Below are 15,256 nucleotides of genomic sequence, written 5' to 3'. Positions count from 1 at the left end.
ATTATATATGAAATTGTACGTAAATTTCCCCAGTTTTCCAATTCTGTTCGTAGCCCTTCTGTAACTCAAATCGTTTGATCACAAATAATGGTTTTGGCCACGTAAATGCTATTTTGCGTTCTTATATTATCACTGAAAATAAAGAATTAAAATTAATTACTCATACATCCATAATCATAACTACTCAGAACTGCTGTCACTACTTTCAATGTTTCATATCTTATTTATGGGAAAATTCAGCCTTTTTTTTGCACATAATGTGCATTCCACGCTGTAACTCAGAATAGGTGACATTTACAAAAAAGTGTACAATGACAAGCCGGCCGCTGTAGCCGAGCGGTTCTAGGCGCTTCAGTCCGGAACCGCGCTGCTGCTCCGGTCGCAGGTTCGAATCCTGCCTCGGGCATGGATGTGTGTGATGTCCTTAGGTCAGTTAGGTTTAAGTAGTTCTAAGTGTAGGGGACTAATGACCTCAGATGTTAAGTCCCATAGTGCTCAGAGCCATTTGAACCATTTTGCACAATGACAGTTCCAAAACGCTCAGTGAGGCCTATCCACAGACACTACGTTTGTAAGTATCGTTTAAGGCGCTATCGAGATATGATTTAGATAATTACATAACAAAATATTTAACATTAGACAACTTAAAAACTACGCTTGGTATCCAGGGCGCGCCTCCGCACCCATGCACTCATCTTAATTTTGTGTTTGTAAGCCGTGTTACCGCTTTCTCTGTCGCTGGTTGGGTTAGACGTCCGTTGTGGTTGGTCGTGTCGGCCACGGCGGCAACCCACCCTTCCGCGTCTGCCAGTCTCACAACTTGAGTCAGCCGCAGCGAGAGCCGTGGCTGCTGGCCACACGGCACGGCCTCCGAGCCCTCTCGACTGTCACTACACGATACGCGCCCGGGCCGGCCGCGTCTGGTTTCCAGAGTATCTCACCACAATTTCCGGGATGTACCGTCTCACAACCTACCTCAAAATGTTTACCTAACCCTCAACTGCCTGTTGGCGTCCCACAAAAATCTAATTACAAACATGCACCTTTCCACCAGTTTAAGGTATGAGGGGTCACGAAATACCAAGTATAAATATCTGCTTTATAGTGGAATTAAGCTGCCCAATGGCCAGCATTACTTTAATGTGTTAGTTTTTACGTAAAACGTTTGCCTTTTGTATATTAATTATAATATATATTAATGTAGTAACACCACCACTTGAGTTATGCATTCCTTCCAAATACCGCTCTTACGTGTTAGCACAATAAAATAAATGTAATATTTACGAAAATTAAAACAACTGCAAAATGTGTAAAATATCTCATCTTTAAGGAAACATTCTGGTGATTCCAAAATTGGTCTTAAGATTTTGAGAGTCTGCAATACACTAAAGAGAGAGAGAGAGAGAGAGAGAGAGAGAGAGAGAGAGAGAACAAAAAGAAGAAGAAGAAGAAAGACGCACCACGAAGGAATTACCTGATTGAGACGGAAATCGCTACATGTAATTAACATGACCAGACGACCAAGAGATTACAATTTCAGAAAAATTGGATGATTTATTATTCGAGAGAAGGGGCCTTCACAAACTGAGCCTAAAGTAACGCTCCTATCCGGGACTGAACCGGAGACCTACAGGGCCGGAGTCTGGTGCTCTACCAGCTACACCACCATGGGCTCACTTCCGGATAGCACGAAGTCCATTTCAGACGATATATAAAAAAGGTGAGATTTCAAGTCGCCATTTGAGTCACCTTTCGAAGCAGATTGTATTTTCACGAAGAGTTTATGTTTCTTTTTTTTCTTCTGAGATTCTGGTCCATGCGTCTTAACTTTTCGGCGTCACTGTACACGATGTCGCAGATTTTCCACCTCTATTAGAAACATTCTTTTTTGGTGACGTTGATAATTTAAAGGGTACAATTGAATTTTTCGATAAACAAGAAGTGGAAGTATAAGAAGACGGGACAGTCGCATCACAGCTCTCACATGTTCCATAAAACCCGACATGCCATCTCGGTAAAATATCCTTTCTACCGCTAAAGAAAATTATTTTCCTAACTGATGATGCGTCGCTACAGCAGCTTAAGACTTAACCTTATGCACCTTAGTGTACTTAACCGGTACATATTTCGTGAGAGGTTATTTATTATCTTTTAAATGAAGATATATTCATGTTTCTCCTTTTTTTTTCCACATCCAAGAAGACCACTTCATTTGAAAGCAATGGAAGGTACATCAGCATATATGTTTCAGACATTCTAGTTTTCTGACCATAATACCGTGCCATAATATAAAACCTATACTGCAGGAACCTACGTTTCGGCCAAGGTTACAGTGGTTTTCTTCTGTATCTACTGGTGTGTTTTAGCTGTGCAGCCTCACGTATCTTTCTGTTATTACTGCTCACTGAGCATAACACTATGTTAAAATTTCTAAAAGATCATTGTTATGCAGTTGATCACCTGAGGCGGAAGGAGCGGGAACTTGCCGGCCGGGGTGGCCGAGCGCTTCTAGGCGCTTCAGTCTGGAACCGCAGGTTCGAATCCTGCCACGGGCATGGATGTATGTGATGCCTTAGGTTAGTTAGGTTTAAGTAGTTCTAAGTTCTAGGGGGCTGATGACCTCAGAAGTTAAGTCCCATAGTGCTCAGAGCCATTTGAACCGTCTGAGCGGGAACTTTATTGTGGTTAATATGCGGCCAGCTTGGGGGAGTCATGTTCGAGCCCGATATGCAAGGATTGAACGATCATGTTATCCTCTCTCTCTCTCTCTCTCTCTCTCTCTCTCTCTCTCTCTCTCTCTCTCCCCCCCCCCCTCCCTCTGCTGTGTGTGTGTGTGTGTGTGTGTGTGTGTGTGTGTTTGTTTTATAAATAGTGGAGTGCCTTCTGCGCTTTGACGTCAAGTAAAAGCGCCAAGTAATGTAACACGACTTTCATTACAAGTTCCATAAGCTCAGATAAGGGCAACGTAAGACTGCTGAAGCGTTCATCATGGAACAATAAAAGTTTCTATACTGTGATATGGCGTAGTGTCCGATCTTCAGTTCGAACCATACACAACGCCCCACAGCACTATGTCCGTAAATTAGGTTACTACCAGTCTTCTGGTGTTCGGCGACTGTGAATTTGCCATGTTGCCCTAGACGAATGTAGCTCTCGTGATCCCCTGTGCCCGTTGCAGCAACACTATGGCCAGGAAATACAATTTAACGAAACCTGTGTGCTGGCCAAGCATTCGGCTTTGACAAAACGCAAGATCCGAGAAGCAACGAAATAATGCACGCCTCATTCGCCGCCGTCCACCAATAATGGCACACAACGCGAGAGGCAGCAGACGACAGCAGAGCCCCTCTCTCCCCACCCCAGTAACCTACTACAGTAAACTTCCCGCTCCTCCCGCCTTACGTGACCAATCGTAACAACTTAACTGTGACGCTGCGCACCGTGAGCAGCAATGACAAAATATAAGTGACTCCACGCAATTAAAGAATGCCAGAATACGCAGAAGAAGCCACTGTAACTGTGACTACGACGTTGGTTTCTCAGAAAACTTATGTCAATTGACGCATGCCGCGGAAGCCTGCGCAATTATATACTGTATTTGTTTTTCTTTGTAAAAAATTGTTTATCATGGAAGATCGCGAAAGTACGTCTAGCCTAATCTACTAAACGTCGTCAAATTAAAAAGGCACAATGAACTGCTAATCTTTGAATGAGCACTGTACTTAACATCAATATCTAGTTTAGGCATCTGTTACTTAACGTATATTTTTGAAATGTTACCTACAGAAGTTTGACAAATCACAGACATAAGCTTTCTTATTTAGCTAGCAAGGAAATACTCGCAAATTGTCGAAACAGTGCATGGTAGTCTCACGAAGCAGCACCACCACCTGTTAGAGCAGAAACGTCGGCAATCAATACTAAACTATCCGACAACACCCGAATCTCCTCTAGCACACGTTCAAACCGCCATACACACTTTTCTCGCATTTTCTTCCTTTTTCAGTACTGATTCTGTCCCAAACATCATTCAGTTTCTGTGGTCGGATGAACGCCTCGCTATGGAGATCGGCCTCACTGGACGCCTAGCTATCTTCATTAATTATTCTGTGACCTTTTTTTCCATATTACTCAGCCCTGGCTACTAGTATTTCGTCCTAGAGATGGCAAGTTTTAAGATACTACCGTTGTATACTAAAAGGGATGTTACGATATTGTATTGTATGTTAACTGGGGACCTAGAAACGACAGAGAGGCTCCGTCCCCGTTGCAGCCACAGTGGTCCACAACCCCACGACGACTACCGCAGTCCACTTCACCCACCCGCCGCCCCACACCTAATCCAAGGGTATTGTGCGGTTCGGCCCCCGGTGGACCCCCCTCGCCCCCCGCCCCCCTGGGAACGTCTCACACCAGACGAGTGTATAACCCCTATGTCTGCGTGGTGTACGCGTACGTGGAGAACTTGTTTGCGCAGCAATTGCCTACATAGTGTAACTGAGGCGGAATAAGAGGAACCAGCCTGTATTCGCCGAGGTAGATGGAAAACCGCCTAAAAACCATCCACAAACTGGCCGGTTCACCGGATCTATACACATATCCTCCGGGCGGATTCGTGCCGGGGACCAGGCGCTCCTTCCCGCCCGGAAAGCCGTGCGTTACGCCGCACGGCCAACCGGGCGGGCTTGTTATGATATTACTTGGAGACTCTCTGAATTGGTATCACACTAAAATTAAATTTACATATGAAATAGAAAACAGGCGTAATGAACTCAGCTTCAATGATCTAAAACTGCCTTTAATAGACGGCAAAATTAATTTCGGTATTTATAGGAAACTCGCCACAACAGGTAATACTGTTCATGCGGCTTGTCATGACCCCTTTAAGCAAAAATCGGCGTTGTGTAACGCTATGCCGACCGTATGCTCAAAGTCCCCTAACACGTTCTGCTGTTGTTATTAGTTAGTTGCGTGTTACACAGATCATTGGAACGATTCTTTCTATTGAAACGTTCTTGAACGAATCAGTTTGCAGGATATGTATACATGATAAGCTCAGTATCATGCTTCTTCCACTTGAAGTTTTCATCAACACGAACACCCAGGAATTACCGAACTTAACAATTTGAAGCATACAGCACTCAACAACAGGTATCAAGCGAGTTTCGTACAAAAATTTTATAAAGCTAAAACTAAGGGAAATGTTAATGCCTCTTCACTCAATAAAAGTGACCTCACTGTAAAGAAATACATTACAATATTATTTCTAGGTGACATTTCATATCTACTACGAAGTGTTTAAAAAATATGACGCCAATTCGTCCTTTACCTCCAACAATGTCACCATGCTGCTGTTCATGCATAATACTAATTTCTCAAACAAGGGGTTCAATGCAATGGGCGTCGGTTTCTTATGTAAGACAAATAAAGAGGTCGTTTGAGATCCCTTTCGTGAGCACTTGCTCAACAAAGAAGGTGAAAATACAGGTAAGTCGTAAAACACTCTCTCCCTCCGATGTGTGCTTGATATGGAAATTTTGCGTATGGTTGATAAGAGCTACAAAATGAACATCTTAGAATAGCTTGAAATCTACAAACATTCCCACCTAAATTCTAAAAATATGCTGAATGATCAGCTCTCAGTATGCGAAGATACACTCTTCGTGACATACTTTGTCTGATATACAGAAAGAGGCTTATGCCCACATTTTTGCATGGTTCCTTCTGATCACACTTTAATTTCTGCATTTCGATGTGTCCTGTCTTTTTTTTTTCTTAAAATCTGTATGACTCGTATTGTACAAACTGAGATGTCACTTTATGGCCTTGATCTACAATATACGAAATGTTTAACTGTCATAGGCTGGTTTGCTAACGACGCTTCACTGCACCAGCTGACCTGTCCGCATCGCCGGCACCCACGTCAGCCACTTACCTCGCCAGTGTTTCCGCAAACCCGCTTCCGGCTGCCAGCCTCGTCTCCAGGATACTGCAAAGTACAATGGATTGACGTTACACCAGAGGCCCATGGCTGTCACCACCAACTATTAACAAATGAAATTCTATACCTGCTTTATGTTAGTCCCCTTCAACCAAAAAATTATACTGACACTTGATTTGTGATTTGATCTTTTTAAATAGCGCATAACTTTATTTTAAGTCATCCACTTTAAATGCTTTTATTATGTTCAACGTTGGGTGTTATCAGTCAGTAGTTGCAATAAATTTTTGCATACTGTATGAACATTTTGCCATGTGTCGTGTTATTAATGTTCATTAAGGAAGGCATGCAATTTTTCTTACCTTCTGCAAAACAGACTGGAAAAACATCTTCTTATATGATTAGTGCCAAACCTGGGATATAGTGAACACGACATTTGTTGAAACATTCAAGAAAATGAAAATAGTCCGAAACTACATAATGGTTTGCATGGACGTGGTGTCACTTTTCACGAGGATGCCAGTGCAAGGAAGACACGTTGGATCTTTTGGCCGAACAGTTTCCATCCGAAATTGTCAAGTTGTTCAGTCATGTTCTAATGACAACGTACTTCTTGTACTGCGGCGAATATTACGAAATGACGGGTGGCACAGCGATGGCTTCACCAGTCACCTGTAGTCTCGAATTTCTTCGTGGAGCACTCTGAGAAGCAGGCTCTCAACTCTGCCTGAGATGCGTCCATATTGCTTCTTAAGGTACGTCGATGACACCTTCCTAATATGGCCTCACGGTGAAAATACACTGGAACAGCTCGTCCATCACATGAACGGTGTCCATCCCAACATTAAATTTACCATCGACATTGAGAAGGAATGCAATCTACTATTCTTGGATATTTCAGTTGAGCGGAAGGCAGGAGGTTCAAATGGCTCTGAGCACTATTGGACTTAGCTTCTGAGGTCATCAGTAACCTAGAACTTAAGTTAGTTAGGTTTAAGTAGTTCTAAGGACATCACACACATTAATGCCCGCGGCAGGAAATGAATCTGCGACCGTAGCGGTCGCACGGTTCCAAACTGAAGCGCCTAAAACCGCTCGGCCACACGGCCGGCCGGCAAGAGGCCGACTTGGTCATTCTGTGTACAGGAAACCGACGCACACTGATCCGTATTTGAACGGCCGTAGTTTTCGCCATCTTTTAGACAAGAAAGCGGACCTTAACACGTTAATGCACATATCCAAAGTTATTTTGGACGACGACCACCTACAGTCTGAATTCCAGACCTTGAGGCACGTGTCCGTGACGAATGGTTACAACAAGAGAGATTATCAAACGCTTTCAGGTACCACCGAAAGAGGACGCCTTGTGAATCGGCGGAAAAAGCCAAGCTGGCGGCATTCCTGTCATACTGTGGGGCAACGAGCAGCAAATCAGGACGTCTGCTGCAGAGACATTGCAGGAGACCAGTGTTCCGGCCCGCCTCCAAAATACGAGATATGCTGCGCCCTGTTAAAGATGACATAGCTCTTCGTGTGCCCGGTACGTATGGTGTCCCTTGCGAGTGTGACAGCCTCTATACAGGTCAGACAATTCGCACAGTTACAGAGCGTAGTGCCGAGCACAAGAGAAATCTTAAGCAAAGGGAGCTTGACAAGTCGGCCATAGATGAGCATTGCCTGGAAAATACAAAATACAGTCTGAGAACACGAAAGCCTTGACTCGTGCGTCACCACACTGGAATTCCGTTATAAAAGAGGCAGCTGAAACTAGAATGAAAGCAATAATTTTAACAGTGACCAGCGGTTCACACTTAATCGGGCCTGGAGGCAGGTTTTCGATGTCAAAACGAAGCAACAACAGACGCTTGATACTTGTAGGGAGGCGGCAGCGGCAGTTTTAAACGTGGCACCGGCCCCCTGCGCCAGTTGGCGTCACTGGGTTCTGCGACGTGCCGGAGCTTCTATGAGCTGCCCAACTCACCTTCCGTGCAAGCGTTGTTTCGTTCCTCTTTGATTGATGCCAGCGGCCGTAGTCGTAGCTATACAGGGTGACATTTTTTTCCTCAGTGTACAAACTCTAGGAATTGGTCGATGAGACGATAAGGACAAAAACGGTCTAACGTACTTATGTCCTGAAATGCATGGTTTCCATGCTAGAGACCATTTACTCAGTCACATATCGTTACAGACACTTCGCTTTAATACGCGCGGTTATCATGCAGCCACAGTTACAGTACGTGCTGAAAACGGTTTCTATGTGCCTCTACGCATGCGTGTACGTGCATTAGAACCTTCTGCCTCACAAGTTCACATCGGCCAGGCTGCCTCCGAACAGTGTCAAAGGCAGCATGAATACACTGCTCCAATGTCTCCACATCTGGAATGGGCTCTGCACACACAATAGCCCCACAACCAGAAATCGCGCGGGTTGAGATCCACTGAACGAGTAGGCCATGCAACCGGACCCTTTTGTCCGATCCGGTGACCATGGAAGACACGATTCACATGCGACCGGACGTTAACGGCGAAGTGGGCTGGAGCACCATCACGTAGCAGCCACATAACCCTTCCGATCAGCAATGGCCCTTGTCCGCCAGGAGAGGCTAAGTCACCCGCACGAAATACCAATAGTGCTGCCCTGTTCGCAACGTGGAAGTTAGACTAGTCCTAAAATACGGTCACCAATTATAGCGGCCCTCATATTCTGGCTGCACCGATGCTGATGATTCGCTGTCACCATACAATGGGGGTTCTGCATACTATCCCATAGATGAAAGTAGAAGATACCACTCTTCATCTGTGAATAGGCAGTCAGTAATTTTACTACTGACGTCGGTAGCGGAAGTAGCCTTCGAAAGCTCGAGAATTTTATTCTAATTGGCGCGGTTTGAAAACCGAAAAGATTTTATTCAGGAGGTAATATGGACGAAAACAATAGGAAGTGTGAAGTCCATATGGGCTCTAAGATGCATACCATAAGAGCTATGGGCAGTTGTTAGTCTTCGCTACTGTGAAAACATCTCTTCTGCTGAAAAAGTGTCCATTGCTCGTAAGGTACGCATTTTCGAATGTACACGAACTATTTGCTTTTGGTCCATCGTACTTCCTCATAAAATATGGAAACGAAAAGGCTTGCAGTAGAAGAGATGTGTTGCACAGTAGTGAAGACGACCAAGTGCTCATAGCTCTTAAGCTTGCATTCAAAGGCCATGTTTACTAGACATTTTCCTTGTTCTGATCCACGCTGACACCTCTGAAAGTTGCCCACGCTACAATCTTAGCAACAACAGTATCGCTACATGTACTCTACTGTCAGTGGCGTATAACTTTCTACTTGGTCGTTTCCGGACCAGGATCCCTTACCTCTAATTGATGTAAGTACCCCTCTCCAAAATCCCTGAAAGTTTGTAATATCATCACGGAATCATCCTGTGTGTCCCACAGGGATCGCACAGCTAAAATTAAGTGTAGATAACTGCTGGCATAGACGCGTAGAAACAGTCATTCTTCCCTAACACCATCCTTGTAGGGAACGGGAAGAAAACGTAAAACATACAATGGCGTGCCCCCTGCCACGCAATTCATGATACTCGCAGTGTATAGCTGCACGCGTTCAGTCTCTCTTCTTCCCATAAAGACGACTGACAAACACCCGAAACACGTTAGCAGTGACACTCTGTGGGTTGCTTGCTCTTTTGGACGGAGCCACCCAAATACCCCCAGTCCTAAGCACTCACTAAGTGAGCCATTATCTCTACAGCCTTCCGCATAACAGGAGCGGAATGGTACAGCAGTACCTATTCTCTGTCAACATCTGTCAAGAGCCAAGGACTATTGTGTTGGACAGTTCTTTAAACAATGATTTCGTCAAGCACTGGAAAGGGAAAAAAAATGTTCGAACTACTGAACAAGAGAGACCTGTCCACTAGTAGTTTCTTCATTAAGTCTTTGCATAATTTTCTAACAAATGGCCATTAATTAAATTATCGTCATAGACTGCAGCTGTTTGAATTTCGAGAGTGGAAGCTTATTCTCAATAAAAAAGCGTATGAGAATTATAGCTGTCGGCCTAGTAAGATCTCCGATTCTTTCGCAAATTTCGAGGGTGTTTAAGAAACACGCGAACTAGTGTGCCGTCCCTCTGTTTGCCACACTCGTGGGGCATCAAGTGGCGGTCGTAGCGCTGTGTGGCCTTCACTGCAGCTACCTCGCCGACCCTCTGACAACGATTTGGCTAACAGCTGTCAACAGGTAGGTACATGTGGCGTAGGGTCACTGGTATCAACAGTCCGTGTTAATGATTCAGAAGGCGTCAGCGGATCACGAGGTGCTCCCCAGATAAACTTATCAGCGACGAAATGTTATCGCGAGACACTTGCACAAACATCCGACCCATTTCAACAGGACGCATGATGGGGCAGCAGCTGTCAGGAGATCCCTGTCTCGTAAAGTAAAAGCAGCTTTTCCTTTGCTTTCGTAATAAAACTAATGAGGCGATCAGATACATTCATAAAAAATTTAAATTCGCAAATTGCAGTAGCGAGCGAACGCACACGGTTCCACCGACATTTGGGAAATTACATCGCCCACAAAGAACGACCCTAGTGAATACAAATTCGGAGAATGTTTACAAACGTCTAGCGCCGAGAAATTACTAACATTCTACAGAGACAAACCGCTTATGTCATTAGAATTTAATAAAACAAACGGTCGCTTTCGGGCAAAAAATATGTGCGATATCGTACTGTCGAATATATCCGCCAAAAGGGGAGGAGCTTTAGCTTTGACTTAGCTAAGTACAGGCAGCGCACAGGCACGCTTATGCTCCAAGATCACAGAACAAGCTGTCGCTGCGTGAATGAAAGTATCCATGTTCCATCACAGCTCTGGAACCTGTGAAGAAATTTCAACTAAACTTGAAACCCGTATGGCTTAGTACAAGATGACGATCACCATTGGGTAAGTCTGCCTTAGCATCGATACGAGCGGCGTGCGAATGTGACACGTGAATCCGTTTCGTGTCCTTCGTTCAACAATGGCGTACCTCAATAATTCATTTATCCCTGTCCCATGGAGAAGAGTCTACAAACTAAGAATAGAAATTGAAAACGTCCCGAATGTCCCCCCCTTTTTTTTTACGAAACGCGTTTTCAATGCTACGTTGTTCTCGGTACTCTGCCGCATGTCGCCAGACTTGATCCTGGTGTCAAATCACGGTGAAATTTTTTTATATGTGCGTCAGAAGACGACGCGCGGTCTATGTCCCAAGCAGCGCTTCCCTGCTAAGCGTCATTCTTCTACCAAGATTTATACAAGATTGTTGAGTCGGCCAAAGCTAAGACCCCATTCCTTTAATTACAATACATACAAATGACGTCTCTGATATGAAAATTATGCCGAAACATTTTTGTCATTGTAGACGTGTAATGTCTCTAAATGCAATATGTGCAAAAGTCCCATACTCATCTATCTCAAACGGCTATTAATAATTCGTACTCCGAAACAAAAGAATGGAAAAATGTCAGTGCGTTGAAAAAAGGAAAGTCCATGGTTTATGTACGCCGTGCTATATTTCATCTGAAACACGAGACCTGTTCACCGTTTGCTAAGTAGAAACACTTGTTGTCAACATTGCCATTATTTCCTCGACAGCACAAGGAGTTTTACATTGCAACACGTGAGCTAAAAATGGAGTTGTATAATCAGATTTTTCCTGATCTTTATTTTGTGAATGTCTTCTGATAAATTTAACAGATGCGAGATAACTACAGTTCTACTAGTTTTTAAAAAATGGTTCAAATGGCTCTGAGCACTATGGGACTTCACTTCTGAGGTCATCAGTCGTCTAGAACTTAGAACTACTTAAACCTAACTAACCTAAGGACATCACACACATCCATGCCAGAGGCAGGATTCGAACCTGCGACCGCAGCGGTCGCCCAGTTCAAGCCTGTAGCGCCTAGAACAGCTCGGCCACTCCGGTCGGCACTAGTTAAAATATTACTGCTGTCGTTCTCAATGTGTATCATCACATAAAAAAAGCCCCTAGTGCCTTTGCATTAATTCCACTTTAAGGAAGGAGAAAAAAAATCTTATTGCCACTTAGAAACCGGCCGCGCGTTTCGAGGCGCCACGTCACGGATTGCGCGGCCCTTTCCGCCGGCAGTTCGAGTCCTCCATCGAGCATGGGTGTGTGTTGTTTTTAGCTTAAGTTAGTTTAAGTAGTGTGTAAGTCTAGGGACCGATGACCTCAGCAGTTTGGTCCCTTAGGAATTCACACACATTTGAACTTAGAAAACAGTCAGTTCCCCGGTACGGCACCTACAACGCTCGCAGCAAGTTATTTATTTTCTGATATGTCTGTATTTTTTGCAGCGATAATGGGGACAGCATAATTCTGTGGTATCACAACACCTTTTCAATTTTTGGATGCAAACAAGTTATGTAGAAACACAGTAACGCTGTTTTTGATTCTCTTGACAAATGCCAACATTTGGCCGTTTCTCACTTTCCACTCATCAAATACTGTATGTAATCAAGTTTTGTGTTGAACTAATACCACAAATGAAATAGTTGAAGATTTTAGTTTATAAGTTGTGTACTGGATTTATACTTTGAAAACATGTAAGAAAACTAAGTTTGTTTTTCGACTTCAGTCTGGAACCGTGCGACAGCCACGGTCGCAGTTCGAATCCTGCTTCGGGCATGGATGTGTGTGATGTCCTTAGGTTAGTTAGGTTTAAGTAGTTCTGAGTTCTAGGGGACTGATGACCTCAGATGTTAAGTCTCATAGTACTCAGAGCCTTTTGAACGATTTTTTTTGTTTCTCGACTACTGACATATTGGTATAAATAATTAACTGGCAACACCGGTTAGTCCGCTAGCTGCAAGGGTTTAAATCGGTGTGGAGTCCGTGTTGACAGCAAACTCTCCTGGCCTGGCAGGCTGCTAGTGTGAACCACGTGTCAGGTCGTCAGAGGCTCGACGACGGCCATGCGTAGTCGCATTTATTGGAGGAGAAACCCGGCAGCAGAGGCCTAAAGGAGCTCAGACAACGGCTTCCGGCCAAGGAGAACACACAGCGCCCACACATTGCTACACCACGTTTGGCTGAGTAAACAATAACGTGGACTTTATGAACCTAACTGCTTCTACTACATCTTAGCTACGGACACCAAATTTCAGTATTCTAGGATCCTGTGGAAGGTTAGAGGATCTGTAAGAGGCATTACATGACAACATCAAATGAGGTTACCACAAGTATGGCGAAGGAATGAAGACCAAATAAAATTAAAGCCATTTCACATATTTCGCTGCAGAGCAACTGAAGAGGAAGGAAATTCAAGAGTGAGCTTACTGTATGAAAGAATTTTAAAAAATGGCTCTGAGCACTATGGGACTTAACATCTGTGGTCATCAGTCCCCTAGAACTTAGAACTACTTAAACCTAACTAACCTAAGGACATTACACACATCCATGCCCGAGGCAGGATTCGAACCTGCGCCCGTAGCAGTCGCGCAAAGAATTTTAAAAACAATATGACTGATACTGAAGGAATTTCTGACACGTTATTACGACTCTTAACAATATGTATTCCACTGAAATTATTAAAGTCGATGCACCAACATTGTCGCACACTGACAAGAATATCTCTCCGTAGAGATTTAGGAGCTGATAAATGACACTAAATCGATCTACAAGATGATATTTGAAGGCTAATGTAAAAGGGGGGGGGCAAAAACTAAAGAATAGTTCTTCGGTCGGAGAGTTCAATTATGATATCGGAAATGAGAGGTCATATGACAGTGAATTATGTAGACAAGAACAACACTTTGACGTTAACACATGCGCGAGAAGAGAAGAAAGAAAAATGAATGGAGAAGAACCAAATGGAACTAAAAATTAAACTGACTACTTTCTTTCAAACTGTATAAAATTATATATTGAATCACAGTAGAATTTCAGATGATCATAGGTCAGCAAGAAGCAGATTAAGGACAGATAGAGAGGAACAGACGCACGAGGCCGGACGTAAGTTTGCAATAAGAGAATTTTGTTAGGAATAGTGAGGTGTGTATAAAAAACTTTTCTTACCACATATTCTATTCGATAAAATTAACAATTTATTTTTCTTGTACGTGAGAATAAGGACTTATATCCGGCCTAGTTCAAATGGCTCTAAACACTATGGCACTTACAGTTGAGGTCATCAGTTCCCTAGTCTTAGAACTACTTAAACCTAACTAACCTAAGGACACCACACACACCCATGCCCGAGGCAGGATTCGAACCTGCGACCGTAGCAGCCGCGTGGTTCCGGACAAGCGCCTAGAACCGCTCGGCCACAACCATCCAAACTAAAAGTCTAGGATTTGAGGCGGACTGCATTCCTTTTAGCACTGACAGATTAAAAATGTGGCACTAGTATCGTCTAAGTCAGGGGTCTCCAAACTACGACCCGTGGGCCGAAACCGGCCCGCGAGGGCCGGCAAATCTGCCCGTGTTAGCTGGCCGGACAGCTCCGGTGTCCGGCCCGCCAAATATTTGAGGTGGTACCTATACTGCCAACAATTGAGTTTCGAGGCCTATCGCGACAAATACACCGCGACATTGGCTCTGCTACAAGACTACATAACTAAACTTATTGTTGCACCGCTTGAAATAACAATGCGTTGACATACTCTACCTCTGTTACGTCTTGCAGTAATAGAGTTGCTAACAATTATTTTTAGATTTCGTTAACTTTGCAGGACGCTTTGGTGAAGAATGTGCAGTGACATACTTTTTATCGGTGAAATTCGCCAGAATAAAATACGCCAGGATTTCGGTCAGGTACGTCCGCCAATTAAAATTATGAGATTAAATAAAAATCGTACTTCGTTTCATTGCCCACAACCTTAGATTTTTGTGATTTCATCTTTCCTTTAGCCTTACATTACGGTGATCATGGAGTGATAGGGTGCTTTTTGAATCCCACTAGGTAGATCTTGGCCCTTATGACTTCGTGGAGGAGTCAATGTGGCCTGCGGAGTAAAAAAGTTTGGAGACCCCTGGTCTAAGGCAATGTCAACTTTTATTTATTAACCTGTGTTTTGATGTGAAACATCACTACCGTGAAACTACTACCCTTGTTTGATACGTATTATACACGGTGTGACTTTGGAAAACTATGAGGCTAAAGCCGGCTGCATATTCTTCTGCTAATCTGAGCAGTCTCATTCTATTTCTAACTATGTAACCACATAGTGCTTTCAGACTGACTAATTAGAAAGCATCGATAGTTTTAAAATTCATCAGAGCTGGAAAGTTCAATG

The 15,256-nt window shown here is 43.8% G+C and overlaps 1 protein-coding gene across 5 annotated transcripts in view; it reads right to left on the bottom strand.

The window, feature by feature from the left end:
* The window catches only part of LOC126354868 (histone deacetylase 5), a 595,379-nt gene that overhangs the window by 507,115 nt on the left and 73,008 nt on the right, over window positions 1-15,256 (bottom strand). For 3 of the 5 annotated variants that reach the window (XM_050004862.1, XM_050004865.1, XM_050004868.1), the window contains exon 2: window positions 5,936-5,989. The exons of the other annotated variants lie outside the window; for them this stretch is intronic. The gene's annotated coding sequence lies outside the window, so the exon portion shown is untranslated. The remainder of the gene's footprint in view (window positions 1-5,935; window positions 5,990-15,256) is intronic. 5 annotated transcript variants of the gene reach the window in all.

The sequence above is a fragment of the Schistocerca gregaria genome, chromosome 3 (assembly GCF_023897955.1).
Source record: "Schistocerca gregaria isolate iqSchGreg1 chromosome 3, iqSchGreg1.2, whole genome shotgun sequence".
In the NCBI taxonomy this organism is placed as follows: Eukaryota; Metazoa; Arthropoda; class Insecta; order Orthoptera; family Acrididae; genus Schistocerca; species Schistocerca gregaria.
The sequence above is the reverse complement of the archived record's forward strand: the minus strand, read 5'-3'. Positions and strand labels throughout refer to the sequence as shown.